Source organism: Pyxicephalus adspersus, chromosome 11, assembly GCF_032062135.1.
Source record: "Pyxicephalus adspersus chromosome 11, UCB_Pads_2.0, whole genome shotgun sequence".
Lineage (NCBI taxonomy): Eukaryota > Metazoa > Chordata > Amphibia > Anura > Pyxicephalidae > Pyxicephalus > Pyxicephalus adspersus.
The window spans coordinates 15,053,952-15,062,010 of NC_092868.1; positions in this window are offsets into that span (position 1 = coordinate 15,053,952).

An 8,059-nucleotide genomic window follows, 5' to 3' on the forward strand; every position below is an offset into this window, starting at 1 on the left:
TTGGAAAAAGATCAAACTTGCAGAATGCTTTTGCATTCTCCCTAATTGCTGTTTTAAAGCTTTGACCATAATTATAAAATGTTCTCAGTTGATAGTTGCTCTTCCACATTCCACATTAAAAAAACTGTTGCCATGTTTGGCACTGATGAGAGTCCAGTACAGGGTTCTATAGCAAAACAACCATTCACTGTAATGATCTACTCTTACATTAGGTAATAGATGTTACATAAATAGCGTATAAGTTCTTGCATATTTTGGTACCATTTGTGCCCTTACTTGCGGATACTTCACTGATGTATCACCATTGTACTGATGTGCTTTATCTCACTTTCGCCAGTGCATAAATGCACACTACAAAACTTTAGTACATTTACTAATATGCCCTCCTCCTCAATTTACTAAGACTGCGTCAACACACACTTCTGCACTTACCACCACTGCACTGACATGCACTACCGACTGACAGGTCAATACTATTGCACTAATCCCTACAAACTATTGATTATATATAGCAGAACTAGCTGCCTAAGAGTCAAGAAAAATGTATTTTCCAGCTCTTTACACAGTTTAGGAAATGGGAGTCCCAAGCACTTTCTCTGGTCTGGGGCCCATGTTAGCTTTTAGTGCCCATGCAAACCTGTGAATTCAGGTGCTGAGATCTCCCAACCAGAATACACAATAGTACCAAACACAGACCAGAAAGAAGCACTATAACCTGAATTGACACTCTTACTTTAGAAGAAAACATTATATTTAACCTAATTATTATAGAATTACATTTCTACCCAAAGCATTGATTTGAATCATGTCTGTAATATTGGTCTTGAAAATACTGACCATTTTATTCAGTTAATCTCTAATCCTTTTATCACAGACAAAAAAAATGCATGAGCCTTCAATAACAAAGCTAGCCACCACACTCTACTTTAGAAAACATCGGGTATTCCAGGAAAAGCAGATTTTACAGGTTGTTTATAATGAAACAGGGCATGAATTATAGAATGGGCTTGGCTAAAGGAGCTATGAAACTTGTCCTTTTCTGGCAGGTAAGACAAGGAAATTGGAGAATGCCTACCTAACTACTCAGCTATATCAATAATACAGCAGCTTTTTAAATAATGAATTCTTTGGCTGGCCTGTTAAGCAGCGTCTGGCTGGAGGCAACACAGGAAAAGCTTAGCACTGAGTGGATGCACCCTGTATTCAGATAAGGTCTTAGGGTCAGTGATTCTCCATAAATCCCTCATAATGGTGCAACTTAAACCTCTCAGGCTCCAAATCCTAGCCAGTCTATCTGTCTACTCCAAAAAATCAAATCTACACTGTTAGCATAAATTTGCATTTTATATATTTCCATAGATTTCACTTTTATTAAGAACATAAAAGGCTACAGCTGAAAAGGAAACCATACACAAGGCCCTTGGGGGATGCAAGATACTACAAACTACATGTAGACATACAAATAGCTAAAGAATGTGCTTTGTATCTTGTCCACTGCTGTCATTGACCAGTCTGTTGCAGCTGCCTTCCTATACAAACATACTTATTATTATTTTTATTAATAATAATATTTTAGTGTAGGCAAAGGGGTGAGTAACAAATGGGGTTCCTATTTTTTAACCTTGTTGGTATTCTAGATTGCCTAGCCTGAGTTATATAGTAATTTTTGTAGGGTGAAAGGATGGACAGGCTTTTGAAAGGCAAATTAGAAGGTGAATGTTATTATTTTAGTAATGTATAGTATACTTCTATACTTTACACAAATCAAATAGGTTGTGAAAACGAAAGAAGATTTATATGCGATTACTTATATACAGTTCACAGGTTTCAAGTATAATCGCAGCATAAATTTCAATGGAGTCTCAAGTTCCCGACACGTTTCGCCCTTGGGCTTCCTCAGGGGAGAATTGAGATTGGAGAATAGCTTGAAAACTGAAGTTATGTATTACAAAAATTGCAGTGAAAGAGAATAAATAAAAGCATCTGCAGGACTTCCAAACCAACTTATTCCAATCAGGGAAAGGGGGGTATATATGATAGCAATATAATGCTGTTAATAGCCCAGAACAAAATGTAAAGGGAGAGTAGGATAGAATACATAAGATAATTACATCCCTGGATGTTCTTTCCTGGGGTCTGCAGTTATTGAATTGATAAGGAGAATGGAATGGACATTTCCAGGTCAGGAAAGTATATGTCAATTCAAATCAATGAATGTTTTATGGTGTTAGAGAGATGGAACCTTTTAAGGAAGCTGCAGAGCACCATATAACTGCCTTCACAAAAAGGATGGTTACTGGTTCAGCTTGAGAGTCTGTTTCTATCAGTGCTGGTCGTGGGAGCAGCTGACTGCCGGCTCCTTGCCAACTTTACTCCGACCACCATTAATAGAAACAGAACCCTACATAATTACCTTATTATTAATATTAATGAACAGTATTTATAGAGTGTCAATATACTATGCAGTGGAACTAAACTGAAAATTAAAAAAATCACACTTACCTTTAATTCCGCAGATCCCTCAATCACTCTGGAAAAGTTCTCAGTCGGGTCTTGCACCATCCTGGAATTCTCTTTCATCCCAATGCTGCCATCCTCAACCATCTTCTTCCTTCTTCTGGCTATGTCACCTGATCTCGCACCGCGCAGGCGTTAGATCGGGTGAGGTAGTCTGCTGAGATCAGGTATGTGCAGAAGGAGCAGCCAGGAGCCTCTCGGTCTGCATGACAGAGGTATCCCCGGAGGCTCTGTGCTCCCATTTTTAGTTTAGGTCCGCTTTAAATAGGGTTAGAGCCCTGTTTAAAACAAATCTGTCGGAAAAGAGAAAAATAGGGGTTGCCGTTTTGTACCATTTTCAAAAATTCCTGTTGCCAGATTGATGTCTTTGACTTTAATATTTTGTGAATAACTAACACAAGTATGCAGATCCCGACTCTGGAATTCTCTGTCTGCATTCATCTGCTGAAATTTGTCTGGAATATACAAACCATCTTATACTATGCTTAGCTTTTTGAACATCTTGCCTGGCAGTGGGATTGTTAGTAGCCCATTATGTATAGTATTAGCCACTAGTTACTGATCTATAGCAATGTCTATACCCAGCAATCCATAGCCCAATGTTTCCAAGCCATAGTGCCAGTTTGTCCATTGCATACAAGAATCAAAGAGTTTAAGGATTCATTCCTGAACTATAATAACCACTAGCAAGTGCTTACTTTACTAGCAGATGTTATAGACATGTTTGAAAACAAATCAGCATTTCTCCTTATCATAAATCAGGAAGGGTTCTTTGAACACCAGAGTGTGCCTGTGGGCTTCTTTACACAAATAAGGAAACTACCTAGTTGTTTATTGCAAGTTGCCAGTTAAACAACAATTATGTATAAAATGTGTGGAAGTCTTTAAATTTGAAGCAATTACCTTTAGATGTTATCACATCTACAGAACTTATAAGAAAGCTGAAGTGTTTACTTTCCTTTTTAGCCACATGCGATTAACAGGAAGAGCAAAAAACACTTTATACATAGTTTAAACATAGTAAATATTTTAGGATACTTACACAGGTGTTACATATCTTTATGATTATAAAGTTGAAAGACGCGGTCCTAACTTGTATGTGACCAATAAATTGTTAGAGGTGTATTTTTACATTTAAGATATTTTTGCTCTTTCGGTTGAAATGTTATTAGGATGGACATAAAATAGTAAATGACTAAATACAAAGTTGAAAAATATACACATGATCTTTATTAAATGGCAGTTGGCAGTTGTTAAATTGCTTTATTTACTGTGTGGTTTATAATTATCAATTATATTTAAATTAACCTGTGGATCGGACAGACAAAAACTGACAGTAGGTGGCAATCGCCACAAATCACTGTGTCTGTCATTAACCAGACCCACTAGTTACTAAGACCCTTGTATTGTTAGACTTGTTTGACCCAGGGAAATACAATGGAACAGCCAACTGCGCACATGCATACCACAAGTTTGCTAAGTGTAATGACTACTTATATGTATATATACTTCTTATGGAAACTTATATTTAAAAAAAATTGAACATGTTGCAATCACAATTCTTCTGTGTAAAATTGGAATTACCAACTAAAGTAAGTATTTCTCAAGATAAATTAGCTGTGTACACGTGTGATAGGTAATTGCATGAACACAAGGTTTGCAGTATGTTGAAAAATATATGTTTTTATATTTATCAAAATACTTTACTTTGTAGTCATTGAAGGACACAGTAAGATGTTCACACCCAAACACCAGGTATTAAACAAAAAAGGTCAGTCAAAACAGTACAAAGGAAAACAATATAATATAATAACAGTACAATAAACAGTATAATAAAGATTCAAAAAAATCCATGAAAGCAAAGCAGTGCTCCAAGAGGGTGAAAAAAAAATAGAAAGCATTGTCCCCTGAGGTTGAGATATACACACCGCAAAATTTTATTATTATCTTTGCAAAACTATTGTGGACAGATATCAAGGTGGCCACCTTGCAAATGAACTAGCAGGCCACCGATAGAAAGCTAACAGGTAACACATGGTCTGCAAGCCATGTGTTGGGAACCAGAGATTTTGATTATATGCCCTGTCACCCAGTACTCTACACCTGCTGATGGCGCTACGGTCTAACCATCAGGAACTTAATATCTCACTCATGTCCTTCAATTACAGCAGAAGTAAACTAAAACAAAAACTCACTCACCTTCACTTTCGCAGATCCATCAATGCCTCCAGAGGTTTCCTGGATCAGTTCCCACATCATCCTGGAATTCACCTCTGTCCTGATACTTCCATCTTTGTTCTGCCTACTGCAAAGGCGTGAGATAGCGTGACATAGCCTGCGGTAGGTGGGGGAAAAAAAGCTCCTTCGCGCATGCCCCTGGGATGTATGATGTATGTATCCCTGGAGGCTCTGCACTCCCATTCTGACTTTATTGCCACAGGTTTGAACCCCCCCCCCCCCCCCCCCCCAAAAAAAAAAATATTTTTTACTATATATATAAGGATTGTCTTTAGTTTAGGTCTGCTTTAAGTTACATAGTTGCTATCTCTTTTAAAAACATAAGAAAGTAAAGATTCTGATTTGAGTGTTATGCCTACATCTATTGAGCAAACCAGAAAGAACACCATTTTGATTTTGCAGGTTGTTTGAGAATGGAAAATTCCACCATTCCTACTGGAAATTCTTCCTATCTATGGGAGGCTACATATTTTATGGTGAACTGATGATTAGCAAGTCAATTTGCTCCTGTCTTTTGTGAAGTAATACCATGCTCAAATGCCAAATATCATAAAATCATCAGTAAATATTCTGGGGAGAAGTGATTTTTGTATGAAACATTGACTCCTGCACCCTGCTCCCTGGCCCCTCATCCTTTCCAATAATGAAATCAAGCTGTGTGGAATGTATACATGCTCTATACTGGGTGTCTGAACATGTAATGAATCCATTACCCAATGACTGCCCAGGATTACAGATATTTCACACATTTTGCTAGAAGCAAAGGATTTGTACTTTACCTTCAGCGTCTCTTCTTTTCCAGGATACAGTGCTATGTGTCATAGCAAATGTTTACTCTCCACTTAATCATTAGGCTCTTAAAGGCATCCTGTGAGAATATAAATATGGGTGCTGTCATTGCAGACTTGTTTTAAGAGAAGACACAATGCTTTTTGATAATTTTATTCCTATTTATTTCCTATTCATGTATAATTATTTTGCGCCTGCAGTGAGGGGTTGGTGATATGTGGCACTGCACAGCCTGGATCAAAACCTCAAGTACTAAGAAGCTAGCCTGTGCTTCCTTTTTTAAATTACCCGATGGATGTTTTAATGCTACAGAAGCTACATAAAAGTAATTTTGAATAAATGAACTGACAAACGAACATGGAATCACCGTTCATTTTGTATGACATGTCATTTACCCCATTTTACTAATAACTAAGACAATGTTGTTGCTATCTGTGTCCTGAGTGATAAATGTTACCATCATTCACAGAATTCACTTAAAAAAAAACATTTTCCCTTGTGGAGTCAAAGACTGTATTAAAAAATAGGGGTTCAATTATTTCCCTACTTTGTTGAAAGATGAAAAGTTTGTTTGGGTTTTGTAGAGTACTTTATTAATTCTGGCTAGACAACAGTATTAGGGGAAGTTCTCTGGAGTGCCTACAATAAACTGTATACTTTTATTTTACTTTTCACTTTTCCAGGCACCATTATTAATTGAAGTCAGGCAGGGTTTTCATCCATACTAAGCTCATTTTCTTCATAGCATTATTTATAGTGCAATTAAATGGAAAGGCCAAAAGACCAAAAGGTCAGGAAAATAATAATTATAATTTAGTTACCCTTCTATGTGAGATGACGTATTTATTACTTCTTACTATTTCTTTAAGGTTATGTAAGCAAAGATCCAGTGGTTACTTGATGGCCAGACCCCATGCCTTACAGCTTTAATCTTTATATCTATCAGTTTAAATGAGTATATATGTGTGTGTGTGTTTATACATGTTAAAATGTTTTTTTTACAGATATACACCAGCCAGACAAAACATTAAAACCACTGACAGATGAAGTTAATAATATCAGCTCTCAATCCTATTACTCAATCCTATTACAATGGCAACTGTCAAGGGGATGGATATAAGTCATCATCTGAACAGTCAGATATCCTAGGAACTATGTTGAAAACAGGAAAAATGGGCGAGCATAAAAATCTGACAGACTTTGACATAAAGGGAATTGTGAGGGCTTGATGACTGGGTCAGAGTATCTCCAAAACTGAGGATCTAGTGGGGTGCTCATGGAAAGCAATGGTTAGTACAAAATGTGCTCCCAGAATGGGCAACTAGTGAACCAGTAACAGTGGCACTCAAGTTCTTCATGCATATGGGAGGAGAAAGCCTTGTCTAGTTTAATCTGTATATGGGGATTCTTCCATAGACACTGATACTGCGGACCAGTCAAAGTGTGCCTACAATGAGCATGTAATTGACAGAACAGGACCGTGTTGCAACAGAAGAAGGTGGCCTTTTTTGATTAAAGGACTAGTGCCATTTTCTTGTAAGTCATGTAGATGGCCTGGTGCTTGTGAGTCATTTATTTGGGGAAGAGATGACAGATGTATACACTATGGGAAGAAGTTGGTGGAGAGGTTGGACTACAAAATATTTCTGCTAACATCATAGTGCCAGATACCACGGGACACTTTCTGAGGACTTGTGGAGTCCATGCCTTTAGAGATCTTTTTGATGGTACAAGGGGGACATACACAATATCAGGCAGGTGGCTCTAATTTTTTAGCTAATTAGTGTACATGCAACAATTTTCAAATATTATAGTATGATTAATAATTCTACTTCCTTGGTGGAAATGATATGCTGAATTCTTGTTTAATGTTATGTCTTGCCTAGTGGAACTACATGGTTATTATGTAATTTCTTGTTATATGTTGCGCTATATATATATATATTTATATTTATATATATATAATCACTGTATAAAGTTCTGTAGTGCCTATCTGTATGGGGCCATCTTCACTGTAGTCAAATGTATCAAGCCTAGGATGGATGTGGGATGATGGACATTGTCCTGCATTTTTCACATTTTACAGGATCCAGGACAATTCACAGAGTTGCAGCATGCCCTACTATTTCCCACTTATCATTTTTAGATCAACTTGCACAAGGTGGGGGTGTTATGCCTATCCTATGGATTTTAACAATTTGGGTTTCAGGGGACCTGAGCAATCAGAAGGAAGTGTGGAGCACAGTGCTAGAGCCCATTTGTTGCCTTTAGGTTATTTGCACATGCTATATAAACATAACAAATCCACATAGATTAGTTTTTTGTAATTATTATCTTCAAACTAGATATTTTTAATTGTCTGCATTGTTTCTAAATATTGAAACTTACCCAGGTCTTTGTGTAATGGACTCCTAACTTGTAGACTACAGGTTTATTCTATAACCTTACATACTTGGCACCAGTTTGACTTAGCATCTCTATGACATGCCTCCAAATTGGAGCAGCTCCTATTAAA